Raw genomic sequence first — 14,691 nt, forward strand, 5'->3', positions numbered from 1 at the left:
TTCCTTTCCTTTCCTTTCCTTTCCTTTCCTTTCCTTTCCTTTCCTTTGCTTTCCTTTCCTTTCCTTTCCTTTCCTTTCCTTTCCTTTCGTTTTTTTTTTTTTTTTTTCTTTTTGAAAAATGGTGTTACCTTAATTTCACAGTATATACTTTTCTGACATGAAGGAGAGATAATATAATAAACTTTCTTCTAGAAAGATCTTTAAAGTCAATATCTAAATCACCAGGGTTACACATTTCAAAAACGAAAAGCCTTGAGTTATGTCACACAGAGATACAGTACTGGATGAACCTTTAGAGTTAGCGGTATGGTAGATTAGGTTTCTAGTTTTCACCTTTACAGGAGTAGCTTCATATTCTGGTGATAGTTTAGTTCAGAAATAAAATGAGTTTGCAATTTTTCTGCTAATACCTAGTGGTTAGTTCCAAAGAACTGTTCCAGTTCTTTGCCTGTTCCAGTTGGTTAACAGTGCTGATTTAATAGAAATTTATCACTAGAATAGCAGAAGTACTGCAGTTATTAGTGAGGTGCATTACATGGCAAAATAAACTCATACATTCTAAAGCTAGAGTCAGTACTTCTAGCCACTGAGTCTTGAAAGTAGTGAAAGTAGATTCACCTTAGCTTGGACAATTTTTATGTCATTCCCAGTAAGGAATTAACATGCAGATAGAATTTCTTGTACCTCCAGCAGATCAAACTTGAAATGCACTTTTGTAAAAATATTGGAGAGTTTAATTTCATGTGTCTCTTCTGTAGGTAAACTGTAGCAGTGTTAGCATTCCACAAGGATGGAAAACATATAAAATAGTATAAAATAATCATTTGAAGAAATAATTAAATATCTGTGAGTGATGTTTATTTCTATATAGGTACAAACACACATACACACCATTTTCTAAATTTAATCTGGACATGATAGATGATAGAAATTAATCTTCAAGAAAGAAAAAAAGCCCTTCCTTCACAAAAACTAACTAAACCACGTTTTTATGGAACTCATGTGTATACAAGGTTTGTGGGCTCAGGTTAAGAAACATTAATTCACAAAGTATTCACTGTATCAAATACAGATACCTATTCTAAGTTCAGATATTTGTAAGGTAAAATAAATATTATTAAAAAAATAAAAGAAAGAAAGATAACTTCTATTTTATATTTATGGAACAAAATAGAGCTCTTATATAACAACTGTATGAAAGGCATAAAAAGTTTTCATTTCTTAAATTTGTTATGTTTCACTTCCATTTGGAAATGTCTTCTAAGTGACAAAGGTTGATTCTTTTCTTGAATATTATTTAAAATATTAGCATTTTTATAAAAGCTCATTTGAATCTGCTGTATTTCCTTATGAAATGTAATATAATCAAATTGTTTGTCCATATACACACTGCATTAATTTTTTTATAATGGTGTGATAGCTGCATTCATTAGAGTTATATTGGCATAAAAGCTAAATGAAAACAGAAGGGAATCAGGACCTTATTCTCTTTTTTTTGTTGTTGTTGTTGTTGGAAAAAAAAAAAAAAAAGCCTAAATGTTTTCTACTTTGCATATTTTAAATGATCTGTACCAAAAAAAGGAATAATTTCTATTGCCAAGACCTATACACACTATTTATTATGTCTGGGAAGAAAGGACAGGCTTAGTTCATTAAAAAGTTGTTAAATATTTTATTAGACCCTGGCTAGTTAATCCTTAAAAATGAACAAACCACTTTTTCTCAAAGTTTAATAGCTTACGTACATCATGCTGTGAAATACGTAAGAATGTGCACAAGAGACAGCTCAAGTTTTCTTAAGTTTTATTTTTTAATATAGTTGCTTTACATTTGAAACAGATGTAAATACATAGCAGCCTGCTTAAGACACAGCAATGTTTTTAATGAATATCTTGCATTATGGTTAGTGTCTTTTATATGTTATTTTGATCTATGATTTGTTCTGAGTGCCCTCTACTGAAAAGTAAGATGAAGTGATTAATTATTTACTACCCAAAGACATAATGCCTGCAAAACATGTTTAGACAATTGTACATTAATAAATTATATAACTATATTGATATATGAAGGGTCTTAAAGCAAATTTACTGTTTCAAAGGTAAGTATATTATTCATATGTGTATACACATACATATTATAAGTATACTGTGTTTGCTCTCTCTCATTCAGATTTTCTGGGGAAAGAAAAAAAAAAAATCCAATAATCTTAGATTACATAACAGCAGAAATCCAGTGCATTTGTTCAGTAACAGACTCTTGAGAGTTAGCTCTAGAACACCTGGAAGTCAATAAGAATCTTTTCATTATTTCAAGTGGCTTTGGATTGCTCCTAAGTGGGTATTGTTACGCAAGCAACTTCAGGATTGTTGTGCTGTTATAGGACAATAATAAATCAGACAAAATGTAAGCATCAGGTGGTTGAAATTTGCACACTGAGAAACCACTTACAGATGCATATATGCATGTTATTTACATACACATATTAAATATGCATATATATATATCTACAACAGTTAAAGTGAGATGGCCATCTTGAATGCTAACTGAATTCTTACTGTTCAACAAGCTTCTGATTAGCCATGAACCATCATGGTTCTACTCAACTGAGATTAAAGAGAACTCTTACTTTAAAGTGTATTATTATTCATCTTTAAAGGTGTTGAATGCATCATTTTGTATAGTATTTTAATTATCATAAAAACTTGCTCAAAAATAAATAAACAAATAATGGCATGCACATTGTTTTATTGGAATAGTCTAGACATGCATTCCCAGCCTGTGTTTATAAGGAACCAAGTCATTTCTGAAATGGTCTATCATTGCTCCCAGACACAAGATATGCAAATTTGTTTATTGAGATTGATGAAAACACCAAATTAGGATGTTTCCTCAGCATACTGTTTACTAAGCATTGGTAAGAGGGAGTAGTCAAGTACTACTAAGCAAAAAAAACTACAGATTCCTTGCCAACAGAAGGTAATCCCAAATTCTCTCCACCATACTGTAATAAATCCATCATGTCACTAGATCATGAATCAAAATTAAGTGCTTCTGAACATCATCAGCCAAATTTACTACACTAATTCTCTCTCTGCTCAATACACCATTCACTAATATATTGATGTCAGTCTTAGCCTCCCATTCTAGCTTGCTATTCTTCTTTATTTCCTGTCTATTATTACCTTTTAAGCAATGCTTATTACTTTTTTTTTTTCTTTCCTTTTCTTATCTTTTTTTTTTTTTTTTTTTTTTTTTTAAGTACTCGAGCAGGAATAACTTGATGCAGTCATTTATCTTTCATTTTCCAAATTTACCTACATTTTCTATGCTTCTATCTTTTCAAGTGTTTTCCCTCTGTTGCCCTGAAGAACCTCTTTTGTTTCATAATTCTCAGCAGTCAAATATCTGACTGACTACAACTCATATTTATGCCAGTATTTCTTCTGGTTTACATTTTACTTTCACCAGAACTGATTATCACGTAAATGTTCTGCATTGCAAGTTTTATAATAGGTTCAATAAAATTGTTACAAAGACAATTACTACTTTGGTTTGTTCCTCATATGTAACATGTATAACATATAGAAAAATGTATTTACAAATATGTACAGACACACACATTTATTTTGTTCTTTTATTAAGCTATTAAGCCTGCTCCAGTCCATCTTATTCCAGCTTGTTCTTTGAACAGATTTAGAACTTAAAGGCATATATATACTCATCATAAGTAGTTTCACATAGCCATGCAGCCATGGTAAGCTCCATCCATGGATATGCTTTGTGGGTAAGATTCTCATCATCAGTCCAAACTCTGCTGCCATTCAGGCAATTGAGCAGACTAAGGAATTTATGGTTCTTCCCAATTGCTCTAACACACTGCCATGCAGCACCTAGAATATGTGGTTTGGGGGAAAGAACAGACTCACAAAATAAAAGTAGTTCCACTTAGTGAGGAACCGCAGTAATTACCAGGGGGTTGTCAACATATCTCAGAGCTGCCAATTTTACCATGTGCTGCCCACATGTGCCTATGCATGTGCAGGAAATCTATTTGTTGTTTTTAATTATTAGACTCATGAGACTTGCAATGAACAATTGTTCATTGTGTGGACAGCTGGTCATTGCCAGGGAACTTTAGAAAGTATGCGGTCTCAGTCCCGTTTTGTAAGAGACCAAACCCTGCTCCTGTATGATAGATGTATCAGAGCATGTTTACTCCTACATTAGATTACTCAAGTGGCATAGAAAGCAGAGTGTGCTTCCTCATGGGGTTGGGCAATATGCAAATACTGTAACAGTACTTAATAATCTAGTTCCAAAGCTATCGTATGATACACAATGGAGCCTCTGAATATTCTTTCAAGTCCCAATCACACCCTCCAGAACTGAGGCATGTATGCTGCAGAACAGAAGCCAGGCAGGGATAACTTAAATTGATTCCTAAGTCTGTCTTATTTTCAGCCCTACCACGCAGCAACTAATCTCTTGCCTTTCCATGACAATGTGCCAAAACAGACACCGTGTTCAGGACATCGGTGGAAGGGCTCTGGCTTCCAAGAAAATGAGCAGGTGCAGGAGGAGGTTGTGCAAGGGGATCTCAGAACTATCTTGGCAGGTGGCTTTTTTCATGGAAGATGTTCACGAGATAACAAATCCAAGTACACTCAGTGGATCACACTCAGTGGGGAACTGGGAGGTTAGTGAAAAGAAGTTGGTTTCCCATGGAAACTCTTGGTTCTATAGCTTCATGGTATACTGCAATATCTTAATACTTTCTAGGGGTAACATTTTCTCATAAGATGAAATTCTGAATAACAACATTGGACTTAGAGTCCAGAGTTAGAGTGGGATTCAGGTGCCCATCTAAGCTGATCATCCTTTCACAGTCAATGGAGAAGAGCAGTTATTCTAAGGGAAGAATTTATCTCATCTTAAGGCAAACAAGAGGGCTCAGATAAATCACAATACACTACACATTTCTGTTCATAAGCTATAAATCAATGACCAGATCAGATACTTCTACAATGCAGATATTTAAATGTAGATGAGATGAATCCTAACCATAAATTCTTCTGAAATCTTTTTTTCCAGGGGTAGGTCTTAAACTCTCATCAGCTATGATTTCTAGCTGATCTCTGGCTAATGGGCTGGTACAATGACCATAAAAAGTTTATGAATGAAAATAAATAAATAAATAAAATCTTCTTTTAGTCCTTTTGCTTTTAAACGTACTTCTTTAAAGTTCATCATCTCAGTCATTCACTGTTTAAGAAAGGAGTGCTTAAGACTCAGTGTTCACAATTATTTGGCAGTGATTCTAACCCTAAAACTGTGCCTTGATTCCTGAGTTGTACAGTTAATGGATGTTACAAACAGAATACCCCAGAAGTTTGTTTTCAGTCAGTTAATATAGGCCTAATTCTAATAATCAATATATAATTTTATCATGACATTTACCAGCTCCTTTTTTCCTTTGAGCATGCACATTATAAACAATTTGGGAAAAGTTCACATCTTTAAGAGAAAAAGTACTTGTGACAACTATTGCTGAAAAAAAAAAAAAAAAAGAAAGAAAGAAAAAAAAAAAGAATATAAAAAAGTGGAAGGGACATTTTGCACATATAGATTTTCTTAAGGGATTTTGAAATGGTAAAACATCCTCTACAGGTCTGTCATGTTCCTTCTCAGGTTGGCAATTTGTCAATGAAATGCGTATTATGACATCTTCCTTTATGGACACTGAGACCAGATGTTAAAAGAAGCTGCTTGTGAAAGTTAGCAAACCATATATTTTAGAGACTCAGATGTACTAGCAAGAATATTTGGCTCTTCTCCCACACCTTCAAGTTTATTTGTGCCTCACCAGACTTTATTTAGGCAAACATTGCTCATGTATACACAGTGATTGAATGACAAGTTAGAAATACTGATACGAAATCTTGATAAGAATATTAATGATTCAGCCACATTTGAAATATGCTGGTTTACATGCTTGGTTTGTTAATATGAATATTGTCATATATCCTGACCCTGAGTGTGGTGGGCCAATGTGACAGCATATTGAAACAAGCTGAAAAATTCCACTTTTCCATAAGCATGGAATATATAGCGCACTTAAAATAAAATAACATTGATATAGCTTTCAAAATAATTATTAGCTGTGACCTCTAAGCAGATTCTGCTGCTGCCTGTTTCCTCAATGTTTGCATACTAGATTAAGATATATGTAAATATAATACTTTGTGTTATGGTAATTAAACCATGGTGGATAACCAGAATTTGAGGTGGAGTGGGGGGAATCAGCTTTCATGGCATTTATTTAAGTCATTTGCAAGACCATTATTTAAGCCATTTGCAAATATTGTATAACAAGGGACCTACAAGGAAATCTGACTCCCTCCAGCCACATGTGAAAAGAAAATGACAACTGTTCAAAGACATGCAGCACACTTCTCCCAGTGCAGCAGTCCTGCCCATTTTACAAGTCAGTGAGGGAGAAAAGAAACAATGTCATGGCTCTGTCTGTTCCCTTTCCACTCCTTCTGGGAAGCTATGCCCACTGCCAGCTCCCATCCCCACAAAATTCTTCAGCAAATAGCAACTGCACTCTGGTTGTTAACTGAAATATGTCAGAAAGACTCCACAGACAGGTCTTTGCATGGTGCCAACACATTGTATTTGAGCATTGTTTCTAGCTTATTCCCCTGACTATAAACTAAATGCAGAACACTGATTAAGGGCTAGGAAGAAATCCCTGGAATGACTGATTACACTAAATTGAAGTTGTGTCGATTAGAATTACCAGAGATTAGCTCCTTTCTCTCAAATGAGAAAATAATTAATTAATAAATAAGAGAATTGAACACATCCTTCTAAGCCTAACAGAATTTATTTACCATGATTCAGTTGGGAAAGAAGGTTCTCTCAGAATCATCATATAATATATCACTTTACAGTTAGACACATTACTATGGTCTCATGGTCTAACCAAAGTATTACACAGTTTTTAAGTTGTTAAAGTACTAAAGAGTTGAGCGCACTGGGAAGAATCTGATTAATTTTCAATTACCTATGGGAATAGCTTTGGTTGAAGATGGCCAGAGTGCTACCACCATCAGCTCTTCAATGAGCCTGTCTAAGTGTTCGAAGCTGGTTTGTAGGACATCAGACACCTTTTGAGGGCAGCTCTCTTTTTTTTCCCAAGCAGGGCAGGTGGCAAAGAAAGGGTGAAGATAGCAGCATGAGATTGATTCACATATGCGTATTGAATGGCATCTTCTCATTGTAAAAATGAATTTTCTGAGTTCATTTTCCAGAATCTGCTGTGAACAAAGAAAATGAATCATGAACCACTGGTTAAGAACTGAGAATTAAGCTCAGTCCTGACACAAATGGACATAATTTCTGTTGGGAGTAAATGGCATTGTACCCACTTAAGTCAAAGCTAAATTTGTCCAGTAACATATACCAAGCTCCAAACTAGTGATCATAGAGATAATTAAGAAATAATGACAGTGGAATAGGACAATGCCACGGGATAAAGGTCTTCTGACACTCAACAAATGCTGAAATGAGGCTCATTTATCATGAATGAATGTAGAGGCAGAGTTGGTGTCTTTACTTTTTTGACAATGCTCAGTAGTACTTGTTTCTATTATGTGGAACTAAATGATTTATACATATGTAATAATTTTGTTCAGTGGCTATCGATAGTGCAGATGAACAGGTGTTCATTTCATAAATAGTTGACCTATTTTATTTTAATTAGCTTAAACAGAAGATATCTTAATGTATTGTAGTAAAAGAGTGTAGTCCTTTTTTCCTGCAATTGCACAGCCACAAATTATTTCAGGAGGAGTACACTGAGTTCCACTAAGATTGAACTTTGTTACAGTGAGACAGAGATACTAAATAAGGGGCTACAAAATCCTTAATTTATTAGGCTTTTCAATGAAATATTTTGGAAACAAACTTTGTAGCTATTATAGAAGGAACTTTGCCATGAAACAATCAAGTACTGAGAACAAAACCAGAACAAAAAAATGATAATCATCAAACAAACTGCTTTTGGCTGGATTCAGTTTGGTAATAGCTTTTGGAAATCAATAAGGAGCATGCTCATAGCCATCTCACTAGAAGGCACAGAGAAACATCAATTCATCAGATGCAGATGAATGACCTAAATTCATCCGTAAAATCTGGCTGCTTTGAACCACACTAGTAGCAAAACATACCTTATTTCACCAAGGCTTATGGCTAGCTTATATTATCAGAGACAGAGTACTTTAAGGAAGCTGGCTTTGAAGAAAAACTTTGAAAAGTATTTGAGAAAGAAAAAAACTATTATCCTATTCTGAATTATTCTGAATTATTTGATCCATCTACTTCCTAAATCACAACATTATTCCAGCATGACTTATCTACAGCCGAAGAAAACTCTCTAGTGCCAGTCATAAATTCGTTCCTCAATAAGTGAAACTAAGAGAAAGAAAGGAAGGTGACAGGAAGAAAAAAAAAAAAAAAAAAAAAAAAAAAAAAAAAAAAAAGCAAGATTGCTAATATGCTACCTGTTGATATAATATGGCCTTTTAAGGCACCATGTCTTACACAATTGTTCAAATACATTGAATACATTGCTTCTGTGTGACTTTGCCTTTCTTCTGTTTTAAGAAGTAGGTGAAAAAATATTAAAATAATAATAATAATAATAAAAGGAGTTTTGTGATGCAGGTGACCCAGCCAGGCAGTTATAAAAAACTTATTAGCCTCAAAAACTCTTTATGTGGTAAAAAAATAATAATTAAAAATAACAATAAAAAATCAGAGGAGGGCACTGTCTCCAGATCACTCTTGTCACCTCTACCAAAGCATAATCAGCCATCACACAACTGGAGTCACTGTTGCTTTGCTCCAGTGTCTGTCACCAGACTGGAGCACCTCACCACAAAACACCATATCTTCAGCCACTGTTTCAACTCATTTGTGACTGAAAATTATCCAGATGAGGTTTTCTAAGTACTCCTTACTTCCATCTACTATTAATTACCATTGTTAATATATCAACTGACAGGACCCTCAGGGCACTGCCAGGCCAGACTGTCCCTGCCCAGCTTCCCCAGGGCTCCTCTAACTCACATCAGCCTAGGGCTGTAAGCCCCTGCCCCAGTGAGACCGCTGCATGGCTTCAGTATCTCCCAGCCTCCAGCCCTCACAGGCCACCAGCTTCCAACAGCCCTGCTGTACTCAGCCCGAGGGCCAGCCCAGCTGGGCCTGCCCGTGGGCCCATGTCCCAGCCCAGACTCTGAGCAGCCCCATTCCCAGGGAGGTGCCTGATGCCTGGGTCTGAGGTGCCCCCAGCTGTACTGCTCCAGGCTGGGGCAGTGGGACAGGCCTTGGCTACCTGGCCCTGCCCTGACGGCCCCAACATGGGGAAGCCTTATTTCTCTCAACTCCATGACCCTTAGCAAGCTGCCCGCCCTTCATGAACCCTGGCACCAACTTACATGTTCATTTCATGATAATTAATCAATGAACTTTAACAGTTCCTTTGTACATTATTGGGCAGGTAGGTCTTAATATCTTTACATGAGGCAAATGGCATGCAGACCACACAGCCCTTCCACAAGATGGCCAGAGTGGTCTCTTGGGATCTGCTTGTTTACAGATCAATTGCTTTGCTATTCCCTCCACTCAGATAGCCACAGAAAAGACAATACCACATGCTTAAGGCCTTGCAGAAAATAATAATAATAATAATAATCCACAAAACTGCAAACATTATTTGCTACTGACTCTCAGAATTTTATCAGCAACAATCTGTACACATCCTGTATATGTCCTGTAGGACTCTTTTGTCATGTAGTCTTAAACATCGACTACTCCAGATTATGTGGAAAAATAACATAGTTATTGTTCAACATTTCTGAAAATCAAGGGAGCATGTGTTTGGGCCAAATGGGGAGGAAGCGGTTTACATACTATGATTTTTACTTACAGGGAATTAGAAGTTGAAAAAAATCACACAGATGAGGGCTCCATTGTGCTAAATATTATGAAAATATAGAAGTGAGAAGAGAATAATTGAGAAGAATGTTATAATAATGGAAATTTAATATTTTGTTTAGTACTGTTGAAACTATGATAGGGTTCCTGTTCCTAAGTATTCAAACTTATGTAGGATAAATATATATATCCTACTATATATAACATATATATAATAATATATAAAATAAAGGATAATAGAGTTACTGGTCAAGAGAAACTGCTCAGAGAAATTAAGTCACTCTCAGATTCACAGGGACAGCCTGAAGACTGATCAAAGTGGGAACTCACACCCAAGGCCCTTCAATGCTGTAGCCACGAGGCCTCAGTCCTCCTCCAAGCAGGCAGTTTTGAATATTCAGGAAGCTTGAACCTGTTTCCCCACTTGTACAATATTTGGTCTGATGACAAAACAATGCCAAGCAGTTACTTTTTCGTATCACAACAAGGAAGGAAATTATTATGTGGGAATCGTGCCAGACTTTCACCTTAGCAGGGCACTTTGAGCAGAGGCCTAGTTGTGACCAAAATGATCTGATCTTCATTCAATTAGGATGAAAAAGTATAAAGAACAGTAGCATTCTTATATCCAGCTGACGTACTGTTTCAGTCTTTTATTACACGCACCTCTACATAGCTTGCAGTACTTTCTCTCTAATTTACAGGTTAGAAATATTCCTCTTTGACTGTCTCATAGATTGCTGCATAACTGTAATAATGCCTGCTGGCTTTTTTTTTTCTATTTTTTTTTCCTTTTTTTTTTTCATTTTTTTAACATTAGCGGGGAAAGGTGCTTGTTACTCAAAATTAGTTAAAACTATTCAGACAAAGTACAGCCATCTTTAATGTTTTAGAGTTTATTTTTCTATATAGATGGGATTTAAAATTTAAAAAGATGCAATCAGGAAATATTTGTATGTGTAACTGTTACAAATAAAAATCATATTTGTAGCCTATACCTTCACTTTCTTTTTCTACTGGTAGCCTCTTAAATGCTGAAAGCTGAAATTTTTCTTTTTTCCCCAACTCTGTTGCATTTTTGGTATTATCATTGAATCCCAAATAAAGAAACCAAGGCCAAATTCTCAGATGAGGTAAGAAGATACAGAAATACTCAAAGTTTACAGCTAAGATCAGGGTGACATTTTGTTAAATTTACAGAGTGCATCCTTATGAAAAGAAGTTAAGACATGATGTACAAGAAACACAGAGGACAGCTGGTGAAAACTGCACAGTCAAAACATGGTTCTCTACAGCTGTATCTACAGAGCCTCCAGTTGGCCATGCCCAGCAGTACCATCATGGCCAGTCTCTACTTACAAGCACAGCTACGAATTTGGTCACAGTCCACTTTCTGTTGCAGACTGACATCTTTGGCATTGTACACTGCCACTCTAGCTGAATTTCAGACACCTGCAGCAGAGAGAGTACTTCTCACTCAACACCTACTAGACCATCTTTCCTTTGTGAATTACTTTTTCACTCATTTACACTAGATAAATTGTGGCCTTACACTTAGCAGTGCAGTTTAGTTCTGTAAGACATCTGAACTATATCTGTCTTTAGGCTATCCATACCAACTAAACTTCAGAAATCATTATACAGTGTCTGTTGAAGGATACATCTTACAAAACTGGGTATTTCTCCCATGCTTTTTCCATACCAAAGTATAATACCTTAAAGACTGGTTGGGTATTTCATTGACAATATGGGGATGTGAATATATGGAAATAATGTAAAAAAAAATAAAATAAAAAAAAAATAAATAAAACTGATTTTTTTTTTCTTTGTCAATGTCAGTCACCAGAAAGCAGTCAAGCCAGTATGAATTTGGTAATGACCAGCAGTCAGCATAGTAAGAGTGGTTATGGTCTGGTGCAACTTGAGAACTGGCAGACTATTAAAAATACAAGTTTTGGAAGCTGAAACTAGAAAGCAAGCATGTATGTCTTTTCAGGTGCAGAATAAATAAATAAATAAATAAATAAATAGTAGTTTTCCACTGAAAGAACATGTTGAAGAAAAATGCCATGATTCCTAACTTGAATTCACATTTTTGAATAAACTTCTCAATACAGATGGGAAGAATTCCCGTCATGAACAACTTGTCTCCAACAACAAAAGGTATGTCTGGATAGGGTTTAGGATAAGACTGTCATGTCTCATGAGAAGAATCGTTCATCTCCTACTAAAACTCATCTCATAGTACTAAGGCTGAGAGAAAAAAAAAAAAAAAAAAAGATACTCTGTTGATGAAACGGAGTTTAAATCAATGCTACTTACGAAAGAATAGGATAAAGATGCAGTGATACTACTGACTGTGGCTGGTACTTTCTGTGTACATAAAAACATTTTCAAAAGTACTTAGGACAGCTAAGAGAGTTATCTGTCTCCAGATATCTATCTGAAAATCTCAGTCTTCATAAATTTTTCATATATACCAATGTCAATTATACATAAAATAAGCTTTTCCTTATGTCTGTACCTATCAATACTATCAATGATAACAGCAATAAGACGGTATGATCTTCACTGAAACAAAGCTTTTGTGTGCAAAGGCAAACAATGCAAGAATGTACCTAGCTCTCATTATTTAAGTGAATAAGCAGGGTTGCAAGCTAATCTGTGTGTGAAATGTTGAATCAATTGTATTCAATGGCAACAATGCCAGTAACCTGAGACAAAAGATTTCACTCATGAACTCTGATACATCCATGGGCATATAGAGCCTGTAGAAAAGTTCAGAAGTAGAACAGCTTAGCTCTCTGGCTTTAAATGCAGTCCTCACTCTCTTTAAAACCAATTTCTGGTCAAGACCCTTCCTTCATCAGTCTGTATGTATATCTCCTTTAAGCTTCTGTTAGAGTTATGAATTTGTCTCAAAGATAAACAGACCGCTTAATTATTAGTTGGTGGTGCATGACAGAATTTTGGGAACAGCACTGTTAATGTCACATGAACAGTAAATATGCTCATACTTTGAAGTTTGGAAGTAGGAACCAGATTCCTTCACAATATTGAAAATATGTACTTTTTATTAATATTATTTCTAGCAAGCCTATTTTCATGAGATAATCATACTGATTTAGATCCCTATGAAGGCTAAATGACTGCTCAAATAGGGCTCCTCAGTTCTGTGCCCTGAATAGTTATAATAAGAGTCCAAACATTCTAGGAATTGTCAGAACATTTTGCAGCAATAACATAGAGTTTTGACAATGTTAGTCTCAGTCAATGCATGAGCAGTGAAAGATGTATTTAGTAGCATCTGATATTTTTGAAATGCCTGCTATGTGTATGAAAAAGCTTTGAGGAACATAATTTCTGTAGCTATTACAGTTTGTGTAGTAAAGAATGTATTGGTTTCCTAAGATTTTGAAAAATACCTGTGAATGAATTAGTATGCATAAATGCATGAGCCTTCAAAATGCCAAATGGCTCATTATTAGAAGCAACTTTTCTTTTTTTACAAGCATCTATACTATACAAAGTACAGAATTTCTGAATTAAACCTAGATAAACATTTCTGTAGTATTTCATAATTTACAATTATTGATGGTTATAAAGCTTTCAAACGTTAAGCTTTGCATTTCTTAGAGAGAGTTATTAATATTCCGGTAACAGATTAAAAAACATGAAATCGAGGGAAAAAAGCACATCAGTACACTCATGCTTATGAAACCAAGCCACACTTAGCAGTAGACTACAGGCAGTGTTGTTAAGCAATCTGCTAGCGGACTTCCTTTCAACTATGCCTAATTAGAATTAAGTATTGAAAGACACATATGCCATCGAAGTAGAAACATTTTTCTTCACAAACATTAAAAAAAAAAAAAAAAAGAATATCAGGAAGCATACTAACAAATAGGGTAAAGTCCTGTTCTGCTATGCAGCCAGTAACTGAAACAACTACTAGCAGTATATGATGTATTGATTTCTCAATGTGTGTTTGAGCACACACAGTACAGGGAACTTTTTATCCATAAATAAACTTAAAAAAGAAGAAGAAGGGAAAAAAAAAAAAAAAAAAAAAAAGAGGAAATACACCAGACAGTTGCAAGCTTACTCTAACTCCTTTGCAAGTTAGAGGAACAGTCGAAGTCAACTGTTTCATAACTGTGCTTCTGAAAAGCATATTGGAGATCTTTTTTATTATTATTATTTTGTTGTTGTTGTTTGTGAATGAAATTATCTGATGTTGCTCAGCAGACGGTATTGAAGATTACATTGCCCGGCTCATCTCAGAAATTATGTCCCGGGAAATTTGACGGGGCCGGGTGCTGAGTAAACTCTTCTTCTTCCTTCCGCGACCGAAGAGCCCCGCAGGACCCCCGAGTCCCTGTGCAGCAAAGGTGGAAGCGGGGGGAGAGATTCGTGGGGGTCCCCACACGCCTTCCCCAGCGGCGCCCCCACCCCTGAGCTCCCCGCACTCCGTCCCCGTGCCCCTGAGCGCCGCCACCGCCCCGCCGCGCTCCCCCCGGGCGGGGCGGGGAAGACAAACTTTCCCCGAGGGCTGCGAGGGCCCCCCCGCCACCTGCGCCCCCCCTCGCCAGGCTGCCATTGGCCGAGCCGCCTACCGAAGCCCGCTAGGCACAAAAGGCGTTGCTAAGTGGATGCTTTTTTTTTTTTCTTCCCCTTTTGATTTTTTTT

At 36.1% G+C, this 14,691-nt stretch overlaps 1 long non-coding RNA gene across 1 annotated transcript in view; it reads right to left on the reverse strand.

Annotated features, from left to right (window-relative positions):
* LOC118177054 overlaps positions 1–14,691 on the reverse strand; it is a 26,969-nt gene that overhangs the window by 12,092 nt on the left and 186 nt on the right. The window contains exon 2 of the long non-coding RNA XR_004755661.1: positions 6,030–7,322. This is a non-coding gene — a long non-coding RNA (uncharacterized LOC118177054). The remainder of the gene's footprint in view (positions 1–6,029; positions 7,323–14,691) is intronic.

Source organism: Oxyura jamaicensis, chromosome 1 (assembly GCF_011077185.1).
Source record: "Oxyura jamaicensis isolate SHBP4307 breed ruddy duck chromosome 1, BPBGC_Ojam_1.0, whole genome shotgun sequence".
In the NCBI taxonomy this organism is placed as follows: Eukaryota; Metazoa; Chordata; class Aves; order Anseriformes; family Anatidae; genus Oxyura; species Oxyura jamaicensis.